Below are 25030 nucleotides of genomic sequence, written 5' to 3'. Positions count from 1 at the left end.
CAAAAATATATATGATTTTAATTGTTAATTATTAATAAATAAAAGTCCATATACTTCACAAATCAATTCTCTTTTTAAGAGAAACTAGGTTTCATAGTGGTTCACCTTTGAGAGAATAACATATTTGGAATTCTAAGGGAAATGGACAGACTTATCAAATGTCACCCAAAGATCATGGCTTGAAAGTAGCACAGAAGCATGGGGAAATCCAAAGTTAGACTAAGTGTGGAGAGCAGAGCATCTCTCATCTGCTGGTGGTGGAGTTTCCTGACACATGGCTACAGCAACAGATCAAGTCACCCTTCCATAGATCTGCCACCTCCCAGAGAAATATAACTTCCATCAATTTACGTTATCATGATGGGAGGAGGGAAATCTTTTCCAACAATTATTGGGTGTAACTCTGCAAATGGATGTCACAATACATGAAATGGGAAACTGTTTAATTACTGCTGTTAGCTCTGATACCTTCTCTCTACAGATTCCTCACGAAGACCAAGCCAAAATAACTTAGCCCTAACAGATCAAGAAAAACAGCCAGCACGAAATAGCCTCAGCCCTTCCCTAGCACAACCTTCAAATATTCATGTGCTAGACCCTGGGTGCTTCTCACCATCCCACACAGCCAGGCATCTCTCTGCCTTATGAACATTCACTGTTTCCAGGGCTCCCTTGAAACACATTCCAGGAAGTGTACCCCATAGATGCCCTGATGTTGTGTTTTTCAATCAATGTTCAAACAAACCAAGACATTTTTGTACACTAGTTACGAGTGTGCTCTATGGAGTCATACTGGCTGTACCTCATCAGCTATGTGACCTTAGAAAAATGATTTAACAGGCCGGGTGCTGTGGCTCACGCCTGTAATCCCAGCACTTTGGGAGGCCGAGGGGGGCAGATCACGAGGTCAGGAGATTGAGACCATCCTGGCTAACACAGTGAAACTCCATCTCTACTAAAAATACAAAAAATATTAGCCGGGCATGGTGGTGGGCGCCTGTAGTCCCAGCTACTAGGGAGGCAGAGGCAGGAGAACGGCGTGAACCCGGGAGGTGGAGCTTGCAGTGAGCCGAGATCACGCCACTGCACTCCAGCTTGGGAAACAGAGTGAGACTCTGTCTCAAAAAAAAAAAAAAAAAAAAAAGAGAGAAAAACAATTTAACATCTCTGTGTCCAGTTTGACCATTGGTAAAACAAGGATAATAGAAGCATCTAATAATTGCATAATTTTCAAAGAAAATTTAAAAACATGACACATACAAATATAGATTGCATAGCTCTCAAAGCTCTAACTCATTAAGTAGGAAACCAACAGGGTAAAAGTAGTTCAAAGAGCATTTGAAGAACTGACATTTTATAGACACTAGAATATCAGAATAAGATTGTTAGATTAGATACAAAACTGGTTAATGTCATAGAGGAAATATGTTCATAAACTTTGCAGTTATCTTTTCCACTAGACTGAAAACATTTGCATCTCTATCGGACAAAAACCTACACATTGATGAATAAGTTAAAGAGTCTGGGCCCTATTTAGTCAATAGTAAGTGATACACAGGTACACACTCTACAGTTGCACTGTCAAATATAATAACCACTAACCTCATGTAGCTATTTAAATTTAAATATAAATTAAATAGAAATAGATAAAACTGAAAATTCAGTTTCTCAGTCACTGTAGCCACATTTTACGTGCTCAGTGCCAGCTGTGACTAGTGGCTTCTGTGTTGGAGAGGACAGAATGGAGCATTTTGGCCATCGCTCAATGTTCTAGTGGACAGCACTGGCCCTAGAGAGTTCTCAAGTGAGTATATTAGCTTTCTGTTTGTGTGGAAACAAAGTACTGTAAACAGTGGCTTTAAAACACACACACACACTCAAATTCATTATCTCACAGCTCTGTAGGCCAGAAATCCAGGTCAGCTCAATTAGTTTCTCTGCTTCAGGTTTCCTAAGGCCAAAACCAAGGTGTCAGCCAGTTGAGCTCTAATCAGGAGGCTCTAGGAAGAAAGCACTTGTAGGCTCCATGATACTTAGTTGTAGGACTGTGGTTCCTGTTTCCCTACTGGCTTTGAGCCAGGTGGCCTTAGTCTTAGAGGCTGTTTGCATTTTTTTCTCCTGCTTTCTATGTGTCCCTCTCCAACAACACAGCTCAGGTCCCTTCTGCCCTTCGAATCTCTGAATTCCCCTTCTGCTCTTGATGCACACCAGCTGAAGAAAGTTCTTTGCCTTTAAAGGGTCAGTTGATCAGACTGTGTCCACATTGATAGCCCAGGATAATCTCCCTATCTTAAATTCTATCAGCTTTATTACATATGCAAAGTCCTTTTTACCTGTAACACAACAATTCACAGGACACAGGAATTAGAGTGTGGACATATTTGGAGAGGTCATAGCGGTCTCATTTGACAATGTTGAGTGTGACTTTAGAATAATGTACAACCCTCTTTTTGCCTTATTTCTAAGGGTTGGCTAATTTTTTTTCACAACTTCCTAGGACTATTGTAAAGACTAAATGCATTAACCCATATAACATGCTTAGAATAGATCTTGGTGTTATATGATCATTAACCTTTCTGTATCTACCAGCTGTTAGGTTGGAGTAGTAATGGTTTCTTCAGTATGAGGTTGCTATGAGATCTAAAATGTTAACATATTAAGAACATATTACAGTGCTCTACACATAAAAATGGTTCCGAATTCCTTTGGTCTTGGTGAAGATCCAAAGGTGGCATGCTGGCAAGCAGTGTTTCTGCCTGCTGGAGGGTAGAAGAAAGAAGTTCCAGTACGTCTCCTCTCCACCCACCCTCTGATGTCCTATATTCTAGCCACACACAGGGATGATACTACAGTCTGAAAATTTGTGCCATCAAAATTCATGTGTTGAAGCCCTAACCCCCAATGACTACATTTGGAGATAGGGCCTAACTGAAAGTAGTTAAGGTTAAACAAGATCATAAGAGTAAGGCCCCGATCCAATAGGATTAGTGTCTTTATAAGAAAGGAATGAGACACCAGAGTTCACGCTTTCCTTCTCCTCAAGCACTGAGGAACAGTCATGTGAGGACACAGTGAGAAGGCAGCTGTCTGCAAGTCAAGAAAAGAGCTCTCACCAACCACCAAATTGGCCAGCACCAAGATCAAGATCTTGGACTTCCCAACCTCCAGAATGGTGACAAATAAATTTCCGTTGTTTAATCTACCCACTCTATGGTACTTTGTCATGGCAACACAGGCTGAATAAAACCAAACCCACAAAGCCTCAACGAGGATGACTCAGTGTGAACACCACTCTCCCTCAATGAGCTGTTGTTCTCCAGTGAAATATCCCTCCCACAGAACATGAAGAAAATGGGAATCTGCTCGACTGTAGGCCAGAGAGGACAGAGGGAATAAAGACGAGCAGAATAATGACTTGTGTATTTCCTCCCAGGGAAGCCAAATCCTCCATTACAGGTTTAAAGTCATCCTCTTTGTATGTAGCCTTTTGAGGTTGCCATAAGGGCCAAAGGGCAGATTTTTATTGGCATCGTGTTAAACCCTAAGCTGAAGCCATCTTTTAATCTTGATTTTGGCCTTGTCTGTGACGCCTTTCCATCTTTAGTGTTCCTGAAACACCCCTCCCTGGGACTTCTAGCCACTGCAACTCTCTCACTTCATTTTACTCATTTTTGTTGCAGGTGCAAATCAAAAGACAGGAATCCATGTATGCAAGAAATGTGCCTTTCTCTTGTAGAATTCTGTGTAGTTTTTATTCAAAGCCCCTATTCACACCATGAGGCTCATATCAGTCAATATAGGATTCCCTACCCCTCTCTCCCTGGTATCTTAAGCACAACTTGAATTTCACATTGAACCAAGGCTATAGGGACTATGTATGGTTGAGAGGGTAGCAGGATAGGTGGCCTTTGACTGGCACCTAACCACACCCCTTCAGCTGGCATGTTCAGCATCCAGGTTCATTCTCTATAGTTTTTCCTGCAGGACCCTCGTTAGCCATCAGTAGTTGCCTCCTAAGAGTGACTTTCCTGTAAGTCTGTGCTATCCTGAGCACACAGAATCAGTTTACAATTCCTTAGTCACGCTGGCTCTAGGTCTCTTCAGAGTTATCTGAGACCCATCTTCCGGGGAACCCCTTGTAGTTGCTTTTACTTGACTCATGAACTGTCTTCTGGAAACAGTCTCCAAGTACAAGTATATCCATGCACACAGTCCTCAACACTCCTTGCTTCTTTTCCTTAGAATGTAGCCAGCCAAGCCCTGCTTTCCTGGCCCAGAAAGGTGAGTGCTCCAAGACTGGTCACATGGATAATCACTTAAAACTAATTCCTCAATTGTGTCAGATAGATAGCCCCTAAACATCTGGTTCAGATAATCCTCCCCTCACCCCAGCCCGAAACGTTCCACCAAATGTTGCAAAGAAAAAAATACAACCTGTGCAGCATTGCAGCTGGTCGGTGACCCAACTCTGCAGACTGACACCTGGGAACAAATCCACACCGGAAAGGAAGATCTGATTTCAGTGTGTTCATTTCCATGATTCAGGAATAAACTCTTCTCTCACCTCCTGTATCCCCAAAACCTTGAGAGAAGAATGTCACGCTGAAAACAGACAAAAACCTTAGGGGATGCTGCCACCAGTGAGGCTCTCCCAGGGCTTTGTGATATGAGCACTTAACATCTTTAAATGATCCCGCCAAGGCACCTGGCTCCATTTATTTATTAATGTGTTTCAAACCTTTGTTGGTATTCCCAATGCATGCCAGGCTAGACCCAGAGTGACAAAGAGTAAGAGTTTCAGAGAAAATCTAAAAGAGCACTTACTACAAACTCCTGTTGTTACAGATTCATCCTGAGAGGGAAGGTTACACACCCAGAGTCACAAATTGCTTAAGTAGCATAGCTAGGACTAGAAGAACCTAGTATTGCTGACAATTCACAACCATGGGAAAACTGAGGCCTGAGGCTTGCAAGTACAGCTGGCTGAGAGGTCAGCTTAGATGTACAGACTTTCCATCCTCTACAAAACCAACATTAGCTTCCAGGACAAAGGGAAAAAAATGTCAATTTTATTTTGTTCTCGGTGTTTTTGTAAGAAGGGCTTCTGAAAACCAAAACAACTCCCTTCTTGCCAGAAAAGAGATCTTTGTTAGTAATCTGTTTACTAGGCAGCTGAACTTAAGATCTTCCAGAAGCTCCAGGGTGTCTACTATGTTGAGATTTATCCAAGACTTATTGGCAGTTGTCACTTCACTTGCTTCATCAAGAAGTCTTCTGCCCATGAGGAGCTGCTTAAAAAGAACCTCACCATTAGGGGTGTTGTGCCTCTTGCATTCATTTTAATTCTCTGGGTTTACTCCAAACTCTATTACAGTTAATCATACACATATCGATTTCCTCTTGCAGATATAGAGTGCTCTCCCTTCATCATTTCCTGCTTCACTCCCACACCCCTCTTTTCACACACCACTTTCTATCTGATCTCTTGGTTTCCATTCACCACCAGTTATCAAAATGATCTTTGTAAAATGCAAAGCAACTCAAGTCTTCACCCCACTCCATCCCTGCTTAAGTGCTCCTCATGATATCCTGCAGCCAGAATTAATTGAAGAATTTGATTCAAAAGACCCTCCATGATCTTGCACCAAGCAGATCTAATTAGTTTTATCTTCTAATAATGCCTACATCCTCCTCTTAATGCTATGGACTGGTGAGACTAAAGACCACACCATTCTCCAAAACCATCACCCTTTTTTGTATTATCATACCATGCCACATGGCTAGAAAGTCTTCCTTCCACACCACGAATAAAAGTCTCCAAATCAACCTTCACCCAGTTCAACTGTCACCATGTTAGTTAACTATTTCTCACTGCCCTTGGAAAGTGACTTATTTCCTCTATTCCTGTGATACTGTACCCATTTATCCACCATATTCTGCACTGTTGGCTAAAGCAAACTGAGAGTTCTCAAAGAGTAGGAACTGGGTGTTGTTCATTACTCATTACTTAGGTTCTTGATAAAATTCTTTTAATAAGTCAATGGCAAGACATGCATCATTAATCTTTCTATTCCTAATTCTTAATATAGTATCATGGCATACAGCAAACACTCAAATTACATCTAAAAAAAAAGAAAGAGAAGGAGAAAGAAGGAAGAAGGAAGGCAGGAAGGAGGAGGAAGGAAAGGAAGGAAGGAAGAAGGAAGAATAAGGAAGACTTAAGGATGCAGAATGACGAAGGAGGATTACCTTCCTAATGAAGGAACTAAATTCACGACCCTTTTCCTGTTACTATCTTTCATTTCTTTCCGTTCCTATTCGTTCCTCCCCCAACGGAAAATAACAGAAGCCTGTCCCCTAGCTCACCTATGAGTTCTTCCCTTTATTTCTACTCTCTGCCTGGGTCAGTAACACTACTTGTTCTTTGTGCAATTCCCTAACTTTGGGCTTCTCTGGATGAAGATGCTGAAGCCATATTTGCAGTACATGACAAAAAATTTTCCTATATTCTCCCATTAAGAGCATCAGTAAATTAGATTAGTGGTTTTGACATTTTTCTGCCTGCTTGTTGACCTAATCCTCTAAATAGAGCCTCTATATTCCTTTCTCATGGCCCATCTCAGTGTTTATAAGGTGGTAGAAGTTGTGGGACTTACCTGTCACTGGGCCAAGGTCAGAGAGAGCAAAGCACAGCTTTATTAGACCTTGGAAAAGTTCCCAATAGGAGGCTCCTTCTCACATACATAGGTTGTAACTGGTAAAATATCCTGTAGCAGCTTCTAACTCCACTGAAAAGGCAGACCACAGCCAGTAACCCTCACCTAATATATCAATGTAAATCTTATTTCTATCACCTTTTATTCCTCACTCACTCCTTTCTGTGCCCAAGCTGTATGAGGTCACTAGGAAATTGTTTGAGTTTCCTTCCCCAAGTATGGAGGAACCCACTTCACATTGCTTCTTCCCCCCGCCCCCCCCCCCCCCCCCCGCTTAGATTCACTACCAGGTGGGGATTAAAAGTTTTATGTCAATGTTATGGCAGAATCGGAGGCTTCCAGAACCTGGAGTACCTTAAAAAGTTATTTGTCTGGGTTTCTCATTACAGTGGAGGATGCAGAGGGTGTACAAGAGAGTAAGTCCTCTGTTGTCATTAAGCAGAAGTAAACTGGCTAAAGAAGTACTCTGAAAACTGCTACCCACATGGTTTTCCTCACTCTGGCACCAGAATCTTAACTGAAATAGACAGTCTGTTCAAGTAGCTCAGGTGTCTCTACAGAGCAACACGTGGAGGGGTCTTAAACTCAGGATTTTATAATAATAGTTAATTTTAAAAGATTGACTTCCATGCTTTATGTTGAAAACTAGCTATAGTTGTCTCCATTGACAATCTAAGCTTATATTCATTTAAAAAAAAAACTATCAATTTTAGTTCTTCCTTGTTAAGAAATGTTAGAAAGTTTCTAGCTGGACAGAGTAAAGAAAGACTCCCAGCTCTGGTCCACTCTGGATTTTTCGTCTTCCTCCAGGCTATGTTAACCCTCTTAGGGCCCCACATTGTTTTCTTCCCTTGTGATCTGCCACTTCCTTTCCTGAGTCAAGGTCATATTTTCAGCTTCAGCTTGTGCTTTTCTCTAAGCTTTTTTGCTATGGTAATAAAAGGCCAGTTTTATATTTGACAACTTTTTGTAAAATGGTCGACTGAGGGGGGTCTAACATACAAATGGATTTGCTCCATTGGCTGGAAGCAGGGTGACTTGATATTTCCTGTGTAATGTTAATAAGTATTTGCCTTGTGTGGAGCAAGTCAGAATTTTTCCCATTTAACCATTTCATGTCTCTGCTCCCTGGACTACATTAGCAGAGAGGAATGAGTCCTTTGGGAGTGGTTAGTACAATAGGTTTTCGTTTCTAATATAGCTTGACCAGTTGCAATAAGATTCCAGAAAAAAAAAATTGCCTAAATTAAAAGCATGATTTCTCCTGGACAGAGATCTAAATCCCAGTCTAATAAGCCTTAGTTCCTTTAAAGAACATTTAATCTGGGTAAGGATATTAACTCCTTACACAAAAGACACTCAGCTAAACAGTTTACATTATTATTTCATTTAATTCTCACAACATCACAATGAGATAGATATTATTATTATTACAAATAAAGATTCTAAGGCTTAAAGAGATTAAGTTGTGCAATACTACACATATATTAAGTGGCAGAATTAATTCCATATATACATGTGGTTCTACAGTGAAAACTTAACATTTAACCATTGTACGAAAATGCTCAGGCACCCATAGGCATGGATAGTGCTGAATCTCTGTATTGCAATGGAAAGCAAACCTATGCTTTAGATGCAAGCCAGGTACTTAGAATACACTGGCAGTTTCTGGACTGCCAGTTTAGGTGCCATCCTTTTAAAACTGGCTAGTAATCGCTTAAATACTTCCAAATTTGATATCTCTGAGCTATTTATCTTCAGTCTTTCAAAGTCTCAACACTTTTGCAAGCTTACCTCTTGATGAGGGTAGAGATGAAAGTAGAATGTGTTAGACACCAGGGTTTATCTGTAAAGGGGAAGGAGAGATTATGACTTGGGTGATTAAGTGGTGGTGGGGGGTGTATCCTGATGAAAGAAAATCATGTCAGAAATTTCGCTCAGCTGAATGTCTTCAAGATCTGAAGACACAAACATGTGAACCGCTTTGCCTTTTACAAATTCCTTTTGCTTAAACCCATCTTGGCTTCCTATTTTCTATTCTCTAATTATTCTCAGTCCCAACTCATTATACTTTTCGTATGGGATTCCATACTTCAGACTTATTTTATTCTGAATTTTTTGTGCAGTGTTCTGTGTATGCCTATTAAATCTAGTTGAATTTTAGCATTGATGAAGTATTCTAGTCCCATACTGATCTTGTTCCCAATTGTCCTATTCAAATTGAGGCATGGAAATCTCCAACTATTATTATTGAATTGCCTATATCTTCCTTCAATTCTGTCGGTTTTTGTTTCATGTGTTGTGGGACACTGTTTTTAGGTTTATTTTAGTTATATGTTTATCATCATTATATCTTATGGTAAATTGACATTTTTATGAATATATAATGCCATTATTTGTCTTTTGTAACAGGTTTTTACTTAAAGCCTTTTTGATATTAATATAGTCACTCAGCTCTCTTGGTTACTGTTTGAATGGTATAAATTTTTTAATTATTTTACTTTCAGCCTACATGCTTCTTTGAATTTAAGGGTGTCTTTTGTAGACACCAGATATTTAGATAATTTTTATCCATTCTGCAGATCCCTGCCTTTTAATTGAAGTATTTAATACATTTACATTTAATGTATTTACTGATAAGGTGTGATTTATATATGCCATTTTGCTATTTGTTTTCCATTTCCTATGTCTTTTTTGTTTCTCTATCCTTAAATCATTGCATTCTTTTGTGTTCAGTAGGTATTTTTTTAGTCTGCTATTTTAATCCCCTTGTTTCTTTCACTTTTTTTTAAGTCATGTATTAGTGTTGTTCCGGTCATTACAATATTGTATTTTGACTTAGAACAATCTAGCTCAGATTAACATCAACCTAATTTCAATAGTATATAAAACTTTGTTCCCTTATCTCTCCTTTGTGCAGTTATTGTCATACTAATTGTCTTTACGTGTCATATGACCATCAACATAGATTTATAATTATTGCTCTATACAGTTGTCTTATAAATTATACAGAAGAAAAAAGTTACAAATAAAAAAATACATTTATACTCTCTTTTGTATTTACCTATGTAGTAACCTTTACTGATGTTATTTCTTTATGCAGATTTGAGTTACTCTCTAGTGTCATTTATTTTAGCCTACAGCATTCCTTTAGTATTTGTTGTACAACAGGTCTGCTAGTGACACATATTCTCAGTTTCTGTTTATCTTGTAATGTCTTAATTTCACCTTCAATTTTGGAGGATAGTTATGCTGGATACAGAATACTTGGCTGATAGTATTATTTCTCATCACTTTGAATAAACATTCAATTGACTTCTGGAATCACAGTTTCTGATGAGAAGTTAGCTGTTAATCCTACTAAGGGTCCCTTGTATGTGGCCATTCACTTTTCTTTTGCCACTTTTAAGAGTCTCTCTTTGTCTTTGATTGTGATGTGTCTAAGTGTGAATCTCTTCAAGTTTGCACGACTTGGACTTCATTGAGCTTCTTGGGTGTCTACATTAATATATTTTTATCATACTTGGAAACTCTTCAGCCATTATTTCTTCAAATATCCCATCTGCCCATTGTCCTTTCCCTTTTTCTCTCCTCTCCTCCCCTTCCTGTCTATACCTCCCCTTGTTCTAGCTGACACTGTCTCCCGTGGCCTTTTTCTCGTTTCTTCTTGCTTCTCCTGTCGATTCTTCTTTCCCCTTCCCTCCTCTCCACTGTTATTCGTGTTTTTTTCTGCTTTTCGATTTCTTTCTACTTGCTTCTCTATCTTCTTTCTCTCTTTTGCGCCTTCTCCTCCTCTCTTCTCCTTCTTCTCCTCCTCCTCCTCCTCCTCCTCTTCTTCTTCTTCTTCTTCTTCTTCTTCTTCTTCTTCTTCTTCTTCTTCTTCTTCTTCTTCTTCTTCTTCTTCTTCTTTTCTCTCTCTCTCTCTCTCTGTCTCTCCCCTTCTCTCTCCCCAACATCCTCTTTGAAGACTCCTACTATGTGAATACTGGTATGGTTGATGGTATCCCATAGGTCTATCCAGCTCCTTTCATTTTTTGTTGCTCTGCTCCCTTTCTGTTTCTCAGACCAGATAATTTCAATTACTTGCATTTAAGTTAGTATATTATTTCTCTCAACTGTTCAAGTGCCCCTATGGTGACTTTTTATTTCAGTTATTGCACTTTTCAACTCCATGATTTTGATTTGGCTGCTTTTTATCATTTTTTATCCTTACTGATATTTTCAATTTGTTGAAAACTCATTCTTCAGCTCTCCTTTACTTCTTTGAACATGTTTTCCTTTAGCTCTTTAGATATACTTTAAATAGCCTGTTTAAAGTCTTCCTCTAGCAAGTCCAACATTTGAGCTTCCTCAAAGACAGTTTCCAGTGACTGCTTTTTCCTGTGTAAGAGTCATACTTTCTGGTTTCTGTGCATATCTCATAATTTTTGTCAAAACTGAACATTTTAGGTAACATGGCAATTCTGAATTCTACCCTCTGCCCCCAACAAGGGTTTGTTGTTGTTACTGTTTGCTGTTATTTCTATTGTTTGTTTAGTAATTTTTCTGAACTAGTGCAGTAAAATCTGCATTCTTTGACATGTATCAACACAGAAGTCTCTGCTTTGTTAACATAGGGGTCAACTGAACAGAGATGTCCTTAAGTGCCTGGAACCAATAAGCCCCAAAGACTTTGACAAATGGTTCTATGTGCATACTGAACATGCCTTCAACATTTAGCTAGACAGTTAACTACTCTGTTTTAATTTTCAGTTTCCCCTAAGTGAAGCCTCAAAGTCAGACACTGGTGAGAGCTTAGAACCTTCTTAGGCCTTCCCTGAGCATTCATACATACCACAGCATGCACATGGCATTCTAGATACTCAGGAATGTGTCAAAGCTCTTCAGAGCCCTTTATGGACACCGTTTCAAGCATTTCCTGTTAAGCTGTTATTTGCCCCAACTATTATTCACTACCACAGGCAGCCATGATATTAAACAAATGCTCCTAATTGTTTTCAATAAATGACCCTAAGAAAAAAGCTATTCATACTAGGTGATCTCTGAATCAGTTAAACAAGACTGCTTTGAGAATGGGGTCTTCCAGGGAACCACCAGGCAGGTCAAAAAAATAACAATTCTCCAGCAATAGGATTTTGAGATTTCCAACCCTCTTTTGCCCCCTCTAGTGGTAGCCAGGCCTCGGGTTTTTACTGTGGTCATAGTCTGTTGGGTTTTTTTTTTTTTTTTCCTTTTTTTTCTTTTTTCTTTTTTTTTTATTATTATTATACTTTAAGTTCTACAGTACATGTGCATAACGTGTAGGTTTGTTACATATGTATACTTGTGCCATGTTGGTGTGCTGCACCCATCAACTCGTCAGCACCCATCAATTCGTCATTTATATCAGGTATAACTCCCAATGCAATCCCTCCCACCTCCCCCCTCCCCATGATAGGCTCCAATGTGTGATGTTCCCCTTCCCGAGTCCAAGTGATCTCATTGCTCAGTTCCCACCTATGAGTGAGAACACGCAGGGTTTGGTTTTCTGTTCTTGTGACAGTTCGCTAAGAATGATGGTTTCCAGCTGTATCCATGTCCCTACAAAGGATGCAAACTCATCCTTTTTTATGGCTGCATAGTATTCCATGGTGTATATGCACCACATTTTCTTAATCCAGTCTGTCACAGATGGACATTTGGGTTGATTCCAAGTCTTTGCTATTGTGGATAGTGCCGCAATAAACATACGTGTGCATGTGTCTTTATAGCAGCATGATTTATAATCCTTTGGGTATATACCCAGTAGTGGGATGGCTGGGTCATATGGTACATCTAGTTCTAGATCCTTGAGGAATCGCCATACTGTTTTCCATAATGGTTGAACTAGTTTACAATCCCACCAACAGTGTAAAAGTGTTCCTATTTCTCCACATCCTCTCCAGCACCTGTTGTTTCCTGACTTTTTAATGATTGCCATTCTCACTGGTGTGAGATGGTATCTCATTGTGGTTTTGATTAGCATTTCTCTGATGGCCAGTGATGATGAGCATTTTTTCATGTGTCTATTGGCTGTATGAATGTCTTCTTTTGAGAAATGTCTGTTCATGTCCTTTGCCCACTTTTTGATGGGGTTGTTTGTTTTTTTCTTGTAAATTTGTTTGAGTTCTTTGTAGGTTCTGGATATCAGCCCTTTGTCAGATGAGTAGATTGCAAAAATTTTCTCCCATTCTGTAGGTTATCTGTTCACTCTGATGGTAGCTTCTTTTGCTGTGCAGAAGCTCTTTAGTTTAATTAGATCCCATTTGTCAATTTTGGCTTTTGCTACCGTTGCTTTTGGTGTTTTAGACATGAAGTCCTTGTGCATGCCTATGTCCTGAATGGTACTACCTAGGTTTTCTTCTAGGGTTTTTATGGTATTAGGTCTAACATTTAAGTCTCTAATCCATCTTGAATTAATTTTCGTATAAGGAGTAAGGACAGGATCCAGTTTCAGCTTTCTACTTATGGCTAGCCAATTTTCCCAGCACCGTTTATTAAATAGGGAATCCTTTCCCCATTTCCTGTTTCTCTCAGGTTTGTCAAAGATCAGATGGCTGTAGATGTGTGGTATTATTTCTGAGGACTCTGTTCTGTTCCATTGGTCTATATATCTGTTTTGGTACCAGTACCACACTGTTTTGGTTACTGTCGCCTTGTAGTATAGTTTGAAGTCAGGTAGTGTGAAGCCTCCAGCTTTGTTCTTTTGACTTAGAATTGTCTTGGAAATGTGGGCTCTTTTTTGGTTCCATATGAACTTTAAAGCAGTTTTTTCCAATTCTGTGAAGAAACTCATTGGTAGCTTGATGGGGATGGCATTGAATCTATAAATAACCTTGGGCAGTATGGCCATTTTCACAATATTGATTCTTCCTATCCATGAGCATGGTATGTTCTTCCATTTGTTTGTGTCTTCTTTTATTTCACTGAGCAGTGGTTTGTAGTTCTCCTTGAAGAGGTCCTTGACATCTCTTGTAAGTTGGATTCCTAGGTATTTTATTCTCTTTGAAACAATTGTGAATGGAAGTTCATTCATGATTTGGTTCTCTGTTTGTTACTGGTGTATAAGAATGCTTGTGATTTTTGCACATTAATTTTGTATCCTGAGACTTTGCTGAAGTTGCTTATCAGCTTAAGGAGATTTTGGGCTGAGACGATGGGGTTTTCTAAATATACAATCATGTCATCTGCAAACAGGGACAATTTGACTTCTTCTTTTCCTAACTGAATACCCTTGATTTCTTTCTCTTGCCTGATTGCCCTAGCCAGAACTTCCAACACTATGTTGAATAGGAGTGGTGAGAGAGGGCATCCCTGTCTTGTGCCAGATTTCAAAGGGAATTTTTCCAGTTTTTGCCCATTCAGTATGATATTAGCTGTGGGTTTGTCATAAATAGCTCTTATTATTTTGAGGTACGTTCCATCAATCCCGAATTTATTGAGCGTTTTTAGCATGAAGGGCTGTTGAATTTTGTCAAAAGCCTTTTCTGCATCTATTGAGATAATCATGTGGTTCTTGTCTTTGGTTCTGTTTATATGCTGGATTACGTTTATTGATTTGCGAATGTTGAACCAGCCTTGCATCCCAGGGATGAAGCCCACTTGATCATGGTGGATAAGCTTTTTGATGTGCTGCTGAATCCGGTTTGCTAGTATTTTATTGAGGATTTTTGCATCGATGTTCATCAGAGATATTGGTCTAAAATTCTCTTTTTTTGTTGTGTCTCTGCCAGGCTTTGGTATCAGGATGATGTTGGCCTCATAAAATGAGTTAGGGAGGACTCCCTCTCTTTCTATTGATTGGAATAGTTTCAGAAGGAATGGTACCAGCTCCTCCTTGTACCTCTGGTAGAATTCAGCTGTGAATCCATCTGGTCCTGGACTTTTTTTGGTGGGTAGGCTATTAATTATTGCCTCAATTTCAGAGCCTGCTATTGGTCTATTTAGGGATTCAACTTCTTCCTGGTTTAGTCTTGGAAGAGTGTAAGTGTCCAGGAAATTATCCATTTCTTCTAGATTTTCTAGTTGATTTGCATAGAGGTGTTTATAGTATTCTCTAATGGTTGTTTGTATTTCTGTGGGGTCAGTGGTGATATCCCCTTTATCATTTTTTATTGTGTCTATTTGATTCTTCTCTCTTTTATTCTTTATTAGTCTTGCTAGCAGTCTGTCAATTTTGTTGATCTTTTCAAAAAACCAACTCCTGGATTCATTGATTTTTTTGGAGGGTTTTTTGTGTCTCTATCGCCTTCAGTTCTGCTCTGATCTTAGTTATTTCTTGCCTTCTGCTAGCTTTTGAATGTGTTTGCTCTTGCCTCTCTAGATCTTTTAATTGTGATGTCAGAGTGTCAATTTTAGATCTTTCCAGCTTTCTCTTGTGGGCATTTAGTGCTATAAATTTCCCTCTACACACTGCTTTAAATGTGTCCCAGAGATTCTGGTAAGTTGTATCTTTGTTCTCATTGGTTTCAAAGAACATCTTTATTTCTGCCTTCATTTTGTTATGTACCCAGTAGTCATTCAGGAGCAGGTTGTTCAGTTTCCATGTAGTTGAGCGGTTTTGATTGAGTTTCTTAGTCCTGAGTTCTAGTTTGATTGCACTGTGGTCTGAGAGACAGTTGGTTATAATTTCTGTTCTTTTATATTTGCTGAGGAGTGCTTTAATTCCAATTATGTGGTCAATTTTGGAATAAGTGCGATGTGGTGCTGGGAAGAATGTATATTCTGTTGATTTGGGGTGGAGAATTCTATAGATGTCTATTAGGTCCGCTTGGTGCAGAGATGAGTTCAATTCCTGGATATCCTTGTTAACTTTCTGTCTCGTTGATCTGTCTAATGTTGACAGCGGAGTGTTGATGTCTCCCATTATTATTGTATGGGAGTCTAAGTCTCTTTGTAAGTCTCTAAGGACTTGCTTTATGAATCTGGGTGCTCCTGTATTGGGTGCATATATATTTAGGAGAGTTAGCTCTTCCTGTTGAATTGATCCCTTTACCATTATGTAATGGCCTTCTTTGTCTCTTTTGATCTTTGATGGTTTAAAGTCTGTTTTATCAGAGACTAGGATTGCAACCCCTGCTTTTTTTTGTTCTCCATTTGCTTGGTAGATCTTCCTCCATCCCTTTATTTTGAGCCTATGTATGTCTCTGCATGTGAGATGGGTCTCCTGAATACAGCAGACTGATGGGTCTTGACTCTTTATTCAGTTTGCCAGTCTGTGTCTTTTAATTGGAGCATTTAGTCCATTTACATTTAAGGTTAATATTGTTATGTGTGAACTTGATCCTGCCATTATGGTATTAACTGGTTATTTTGCTCGTTAGTTGATGCAGTTTCTTCCTAGCCTCGATGGTCTTTACATTTTGGCATGTTTTTGCAATGGCTGGTACCGGTTGTTCCTTTCCATGTTTAGGGCTTCCTTCAGGGTCTCTTGTAAGGCAGGCCTGGTGGTGACAAAATCGCCTAAGCATTTGCTTATCTGTAAAGGATTTTATTTCTCCTTCACTTATGAAACTTAGTTTGGCTGGATATGAAATTCTGGGTTTAAAATTCTTTTCTTGAAGAATGTTGAATATTGGCCCCCACTCTCTTCTGGCTTGGAGAGTTTCTGCTGAGAGACCTGCTGTTAGTCTGATGGGCTTCCCTTTGTGGGTGACCCGACCTTTCTCTCTGGCTGTCCTTAAGATTTTTTCCTTCATTTCAACTTTGGTGAATCTGGCAATTATGTGTCTTGGAGTTGCTCTTCTCGAGGAGTATCTTTGTGGCGTTCTCTGTATTTCCTGAATTTGAATGTTGCCCTGCTCTACTAGGTTGGGGAAGTTCTCCTGGATGATATCCTGAAGAGTGTTTTCCAACTTGGTTCCATTTTCCCCCTCACTTTCAGTCACCCCAATCAGACGTAGATTTGGTCTTTTTACATAATCCCATACTTCTTGCGGCTTTGTTCATTTCTTTTTCTTCTTTTTTCTTTTGGTTTCTCTTCTCGCTTCATTTCATTCATTTGATCCTCAATCACTGATACTCTTTCTTCCAGTTGATCGAGTCAGTTACTGAAGCTTGTGCAATTGTCACGTATTTCTCGTGTCATGGTTTTCATCTCTGTCATTTCGTTTATGACCTTCTCTGCATTACTTATTCTAGCTGTCAATTCTTCCACTCTTTTTTCAAGATTTTTAGTTTCTTTGTGCTGGGTACGTAATTCCTCCTTTAGCTCTGAGAAGTTTGATGGATTGAAGCCTTCTTCTCTCATCTCGCCAAAGTCATTCTCTGACCAGCTTTGATCCGTTGCTGGCGATGGGCTGCACTCCTTTGCAGGGGGAGATGCGCTCTTATTTTTTTAATTTCCAGCTTTTCTGCCCTGCTTTTTCCCCATCTTTGTGGTTTTATCTGCCTCTGGTCTTTGATGATGGTGACGTACTGATGGGGTTTTGGTATAGGTGTCCTTCCTGTTTGATAGTTTTCCTTCTAACAGTCAGGACCCTCAGCTGTAGGTCTGTTGGAGATTGCTTGAGGTCCACTCCAGACCCTGTTTGCCTGGGTATCAGCAGCAGAGGTTGCAGAAGATAGAATATTGCTGAGCAGCAAGTGTACCTGTCTGATTCTTACTTTGGAAGCTTCCTCTCAGGGGTGTACTCCACCCTGTGAGGTGTGGGGTGTCAGACTGCCCCTAGTGGGGGATGTCTCCCAGTTAGGCTACTCAGGGGTCAGGGACCCACTTGAGCAGGCAGTCTGTCCCTTCTCAGATCTCAGCCTCCGTGTGGGGAGATCCACTTCTCTTTTCAAAGCTGTCAGACAGAGACGTTTGCGTCTGTAGAGGTTTCTGCTGCTTTTTTTGTTGTTGTTGTTTAGCTGTGCCCTGTCCCCAGACGTGGAGTCTACAGAGACAGGCAGGTTTCCTTGAGCTGCTGTGAGCTCCACCCAGTTCGAGCTTCCCAGTGGCTTTGTTTACCTACTTAAGCCTCAGCAATGGCGGGAGCCCCTCCCCCAGCCTCGCTGCTGCCTTGCGGTTAGATCACAGACTGCTGTGCGAGCAATGAGGGAGGCTCCCTGGCTGTGGGACCTTCCCGGCCAGGTGTGGGATATAATCTCCTGTTGTGCCCGTTTGCTTAAAGCGCAGTATTGGGGTGGGAGTTACCCGATTTTCCAGGTGTTGTGTGTCTCAGTTCCCCTGGCTAGGAAAAGGGATTCCCTTCCCCCTGCACTTCCCAGGTGAGGCGATGCCTCGCCCTGCTTCAGCTCTCTCTGGTCGGGCTGCAGCAGCTGACCAGCACCAATTTTCCGGCACTCCCTAGTGAGATGACCCTAGTACCTCAGTTGAAAATGCGAAAATCACCAGTCTTCTGTGTCGCTTGCGCTGGGAGTTGGAGACTGGAGCTGTTCCTATTCGGCCATCTTGCTCCGAGTCTGTTGGTTTTCAAGGTTACCATGGAGTTGGAAATGAAGGGATGAGAATAGGAAAAATTAACATTGCACTGTTCATATCAGGATTTTATGCCAAAATTCAGCTGTTTTTCTTAAATGTTCCCTGAATTTTCCCCAAACCCTTTATTAATTTCCACAGTTTTTAAAAAGTTAATTCTGAAAATGTTTGCCCTTGTTCTTATTGCTTTTACAGAGGAGAGGACTTTCAGGGGGCTTTATTCTACCATTTTCACTGATACCCAAACCAGACTCACTTTACGTCAGTGTTTCTTTGCTCTGTTTGACACACTTAAGCTTGTGGGTGCTCTTTATACTCTTTTTTATTCCAATTTATTCATTGCCCACTTTCAATCAATATTTGTTTTTCCTATCTTAGATTTTTCAAATATTTTTTCGCTTCTACTGCTGTTGGCCTTAAGTAGGAGTTTTATCATCTGTTACCCAGATAACTTCAACAGTGTCCAAACAGGTCCCTTTACAGCATATCTTATTCTATTCTGATCCATTCACCACCCCAGAAACATTGATCATTTTGAAACATAAAACTGACTTTCTCTTTTCTTAGGTAAGCTCTTCCATAGATTCACATTATCTCCAGAATAAAGTCCAATCATGGTCATGGCAGAGTATACAAGGCCTGCTTGATTTGGCCCTAAATCTCCCCTCCACCCTTGCAAAACCTAGCCCAGCCATACAAACATGTGCAATTCCATATCAATTCTGCACTGTCTCATTAGTATTCTTGTCCCTTGTTCCCTTAGTGAATCAATCAATCAATTAATTTGGTACATATTTTCTAAGCATTTACTATGTGTCAAGCCCTACACAAGGCACAAGAGAAAAGAAAGTGAGTAAGACCAACAAGGTTCTTCTTCCTGTGGATTTTATATACAGAGATGGAGACAAGTAAATAGCTAAACAAACTGAATAATTACAGAATGCTGTAACTGCAATGCAGAGAGTAAATGGAATGATAGAAACAGGAGAAACTTTTTTATTGATCAGTGTGAAAAGAAAATTTGTCTCTAAAGAAGAAACGTTTGCACTGATACCTAAAGGATGAAAAGGAATCAATAAAGCAAAGACTCCCATGACAAAAGCCTGAGATCAAAATTAAAATCAAAGTGGGACAAAGGCAGAGACTAAACGAAAGGCAGATAAAAATAAAAGTAGAGAAAAGTTGTCCCAGAAACCCCCACACATTCCAATGAACACATACACACACACATGCACACACACACGCACACACTCCCACACATGCCACCCTTAACTTAGATTCCTCAAGTGAGTAACTGCTGGATGCACCAGCTGACAGATGGGAAATCCTTGCACAGAGCTATGACAAGGGGAAGTCTGTGGGGAAAGGTGCTGTTATTTAGCTAGCCCACCCCTACTGAGTGAGTCCAAAGTTTCCCTTGGATTCATTCCCACCTGAACTTCCACCCTCATGAGCTAAAAAGGCCTTTTACATGCATGTTTTATACAAAGAAAGAGATGAGGATTAAGTAGCAGCTGCTTAGGTTTGGGTGTAGAGAAGAAACACATACACATGTATGCTTGGTTGTAAAATGATTATATTTTGAAACGAAACTTAAAACCTTCCAGCTATGCTTCTCAGAGTTGTGATCCAGCTAAGGAGTGTTGGGTAAGCAAAGCCCTTTATGGGAGATGGCAAGAGGAGTGAGAGCGTGTTCCACAAAGAGAAGTGTTGATGGAGGAGGTGATAGACTCTTGCCACTGAGTATCCAGCCCTCAGAAGCAGATTCTGCTGACGTTGGGGATTTCTTGCAGAAGTAGAACCATGGCCTGATGGTCCTGAGTAAATTCTTCCTGGTTCCAGAACATTCTTCATTCATTCATTTAACAAATAATACTGAGTACCTACAATGTGCCAGCCCTTGATCTAGGTCCAAAGATACATCTGTGAACAAGTACAGATCCCTTGTTGAATTACGTTCTAGTGAGGGGAACGACAGATGGCAGGTAAATAAATGGGTAACATAGAGAATGTGTTGGATGTTAATAAGCACTACGGAGAAAAGCTAAAGCAGGACAGTGAATTAAGAAGTGCTGAGGGGTTCTGCATTTAGGCAAAATGGTGTAACAGGAACCAGATTTACCCTTCCATTTAAAATAACTAAATCTGGGTAGGGGGGAAGTATATGAAACAATGGTTTTCAAGTCACTGGTGATAAATGGTAGTGATCCCTGAGTGACAGAAAACAAATTAAGTGAGGTTACTTCTTGGAGAGAGTCTCTAGACTGTGGTGCAGAGAGAAAGAACACAGGCAGAGCTGATTTGAGAATGTGATGCTGAGAGTTTGGCAAGACCAAGGCCACAAAAGCTTTCAGGAAAGAGTATCAGAAAGAACAGAACTGTCCAGAGAGAAAATTCTGAAGATCTTCAAAGGATGCATGTTGAGAATTTAGCAGAGTACTGATCACCACATGCATGTGAGGAAACTATCCAAGGCAGGGGGAAGAATGACCTTGAGGTAAAATGTGCCTGGTATACTCTGGAAGCCTAATGCAGCTGTAGTGATCAAGGAGAGAATAGGAAACACAAAATCAGAGAGGTATTGGGGAGCAACTCAGGTGGGGACTTATAAGCCATTGGAAAAACCTTGGCTTTTGCAAGTGAGACAGGGATGATGGGAGGATATTAAGCATAGGAGTGGCATAATCTGACTTTAGTTTTAATTTAAAATAGTCACTCTGGATACTGAGTGAAAAATAGATTTTCAGGATAAGGGCGAAAACAATGGAGCACTGTGGAGGCTACTGTTATAATACAGGCAGGAGGTGATAGTTTCCAGGGCCATGATGGAATAGTGGAGGTGTTGAGAATATATCAGATCCTGGATGTATTTTTGAAGAACTAACAGGATTCATTAACAAATTTATTCCAGAAAGTGAGACTGCTTAATATCAGGAAATCTTTCCAATAAACTTGCCTTGCATTTTATTCCTTTTGATCTACACAGTAGAACTCACAAGCTAACTTAGGCCTTTCTCCAAAGAACACCATCTATTCTCTTCTATGTTTTCTTTTCATGGGACCAGAGGGTAAAGATCTGACACGTGGGCTGGGTGTTGAGTACAATATATATAAACAACATGTTGTTAGAGATAATGTATGAATCTGGAGTAACATTAGATGGGAATTGGTTTGAGGAACTGGAATATCAGCGTCTTATCTCAAGTTATTTCCATTCTTCCTAATGAAATTTCTAAGAAGAAAATATGCACAAGGAATAATTACAAAGTTGCCCACAGTGGTTTCTCAGCCCTAGGTTAACATCCCCTGCTTTTATGATTTGGACTGTAAGTAACAGACAATCCCAATTCACCTTAATAAATTAATAGAAAAAAATATATTTCAATACACGTTTAAACATTATGTGATAAAATTTTAAATTCATTGTTTATCTTAAATCTTAATTAAAGAGAATAGACTATTTTCTTAACAAGATATATGGTATTGATCTTAAAATTAATTAACAGAATCATCCCCAATTGTGGTACCTCAGATAAATTCCTATTAAACTCAAGGATAAGACAAGAACAATCAGTACTTCTACTTTTATTTATCATTCTTATGGAACTTTTAAACAATACCATACACTGCAATAAAGAAATAACTCATAAATGTTAAAAATAGAGGACAGAGCTGTATTTATTTACAAAATATATCATAGTATACCTGTAAAGAACAAAAGTAATTGAATGAAAAACTGTTGAACTAATAGGATAGGTCAATAATGGGATCAATTTTGAAAAACATATTTTTAAATAATTTTTTCTATATAACAAAAATAATATACTATAAAATATAATATAAAAATCCCTTTGGCAATAACAAAAATATTTTAAACTCCAATGAATAGACCTAAAAATAAATGTGGTTCATATTATGAGCACTTATATGCTGCTTATAAAATTTATCCTATAGTTGATATAATACAATGTGTAAAGTTAACACTTCAAGCATGGAGGAATCAAAGGAAAAGTGACAGTATTAGAGGATGGCAGGTCAGCTGAGAGTCCACTGGTATATTTTAGGCAAGACATGCTAAGGCTCTGAACAGAGTGACAACAGGTAAGGTGAAGAGGAGAAAAATTGACCAATATTCAGTAGCTAGAACTGACAGCAGGTGGTAAGCAATTAAATGAGAAGTGAAGGGAGTAGTCCAGGGCAGTTTCTAGCCTTCTAGAACTCATTGACTGAGACAGGAAACACAGAGGGAGGAATAGGACCTAGGGAGGAAGAAAAGATGACTCTTTATTGAGATGTGCTGGATTCGAGGTGCTATGAGATATCAAAATGAAAGTCCAAGTACCTTTGATGTTTGATTCTACATGTAGAGTAGAATTTATTTTCATTCATTCCATTTATTAAATGAGTATTTATTGAGATTTTAGCCAGAAATGTAAACTTAATAGTCATCAGCCTACAGAGTTTCAAGAATAGAGGTGATTATGGAGGAAGAATGGATACAATGAGAAGAGAAAATGGGGCAAAGGACAGATCTCTAAGACTCACCAACATTTAACATCAAGCAGAAAAGAAGGAGCCATACAGGTATAAGAAGGAGTGATAAATGAGATATTTATCAAGAGATAAAATGGAAACTCAGGTTAACATAGTGCCACTGAAACTAGAGATGAGAAGGAAGGGGTGATTAATTGTACCTAACTGTAGGGAGTGGTTAAGTAATACAGGATTTTAAAAGAGCTTGTTGTATTTCAAAATCAGGAAAATATTGGTGACTTTCATTTAAATACTTACAAGGATAAATAAGAAAAATTAAAAGAGAGAGAAAAAGATGAAGAAAGCAAAAGAAAAAAATGAGGCATGTCTATGAAAAAGAAAGGAAGTTATAAGACTGAAACCATGTGCAGTAACAGTCAAAGGAGTTTTTAGTATAAGAATCATTGTCTCGTGGTAGTTTTATGGGAATCCTTGTCCAAAGATCAAAGGCGATTCCATTCTGTTTACCATGCTTCCAATCAATTAATAAGTATTTCTAAACTAAGGTAGCAAATAAATAATTTAGAACTCATAAAGGGAGACATAAGTGATATAGAATTAATTAAAAGAAAGTTTCCTTTATTTTCCATTTAAGATAATGTTACATAATATCCCAAAGTTGCCCACAGTGGTTTCTCAGCCCTAGGTTAACACCCCCTGTTTTTATGATTTGGACTGTAAGTAACAGACAATCCCAATTCTACTTGCTAAAATAAAGAATATTTTTATGATTTTACATATAAAGAAAATCCAAAGGTGGAAGAACTGTAGGGCTGGTTAATCCAAACAATTAAAAATGTCATCAAGTTCTAGTGAAGCAAGAAACCTGGTTTTGGGGATGAGTGAGTCTGTGGCTCCCTAGTGCTCCTCATGCCTACGGGAGTAATTTCATTCACAGTGGGCATTTAAGCAAGCTCACTGAGTTCTAGCACCCATGCCATGTATTCCAACAGCTTGGCCAAGAATAAAGATGATATTTCACCTCTTTCCACCTGATTCCTGCCTCTGCATCTCAAATTGGTGTAACTTGGTCAGGGAAGAAAAATGCTATTTGTCGGACCTTTTCAATTTCCAGCCCCAGCAATGAATATGTGACAAAACGAAACTCTGACAAAATAACTGAGGCTTTGCTTTCCTGGATCAATGGCATCCATTGTCCCAGGAGATAATCAAAGTCATGAATGGAATTTCTAAGTAAGTTATTGTTAACTCATAAAGGGAGACATAAGTAATATAGAATTAATTAAAAGAAAGTTTCCTTTATTTTCCATTTAAGATAATGTTATATAACATCCCCAAGTTGCCCACAATGGTTTCTAGAAAGCTACCAAGACTTTCAAATGCAAGCCCAAATCTTGAGAGAAAACTTCTATTTTAACTCCAAAAGCTTAGCTTTGAATATCAAGAGCCAGGCCTTTAAGTAATTCTATTCATAAAGTTAATACTGTAAATTAGTGTTTTTTTAAATTATTGTAGTAGGTTGCAACTAGATTTTTTAAATGAGGGACAAGAATAGAATAAAACACCAGGGTATGTTATACATAATGATCATTATGTTTCTTGATTTTTTTTTTACTTTAAGTGTGATATGTGTGTGTGTGTGTGTGTGTGTGTGTACTGAGCCTTAATGTGAAATATATTACTTACTGTGAGCTGTGTCAAAGACTTGAAAAGCACTGCCCTTAAAATTAATTTGGGAAAACTTTGAAGAAAAGCCTGATTGCCCAGCCTCTCAATAAATAAATGAGCCCCAAATGAGAGAATGCATCAAACAAGAGGTGACCAAAGTCATGAAAGAATTGAAAAAATGGAAGAATAGCAGGAAAGATGCAGCCTTAGGCTAAGCCTGAGATAGACATTTGGGAGAGCGGAGAGTATTCCCAGAAAGAGGAGCAGCAGATATAAAGATGAGAAGGTATGTGTCTCAGTTTTTTGAGCTACTATAACGAAACATCCTAGATAGGATGGCTTATAAAGAGCAGAAACATATTGCTTACAGTTCAGGAGGCTGGGAAGTCCAAGAACAAGGCACAGTAAGATTCAATGTCTGGCGAGGGCCTCCTTTCTACTTCACAGATGACACCCTTTAGCTGGGTCCTCACATGGCAGAAGGGGTGAGACAGCTCTCTGGGGTACATTTTAAAAGAGCACTTATCCCATTTTTGATGGCTCTATCATCATGACCTAAGCATCTTCCAAAGGTCCCACCTCCTAATACCATAAGCTCAGGAGTTAGGATTCACATATGAATTTGAGGGAACACAAATATTCAGGCTAGAGCAATGGAAAAATATAATGTATACACAGAAGTTAAAGAATAAGTCCATCTAGTTGAAGCCAAGTT

Source organism: Rhinopithecus roxellana, chromosome 2, assembly GCF_007565055.1.
Source record: "Rhinopithecus roxellana isolate Shanxi Qingling chromosome 2, ASM756505v1, whole genome shotgun sequence".
In the NCBI taxonomy this organism is placed as follows: Eukaryota; Metazoa; Chordata; class Mammalia; order Primates; family Cercopithecidae; genus Rhinopithecus; species Rhinopithecus roxellana.
The sequence above is the reverse complement of the archived record's forward strand: the minus strand, read 5'-3'. Positions refer to the sequence as shown.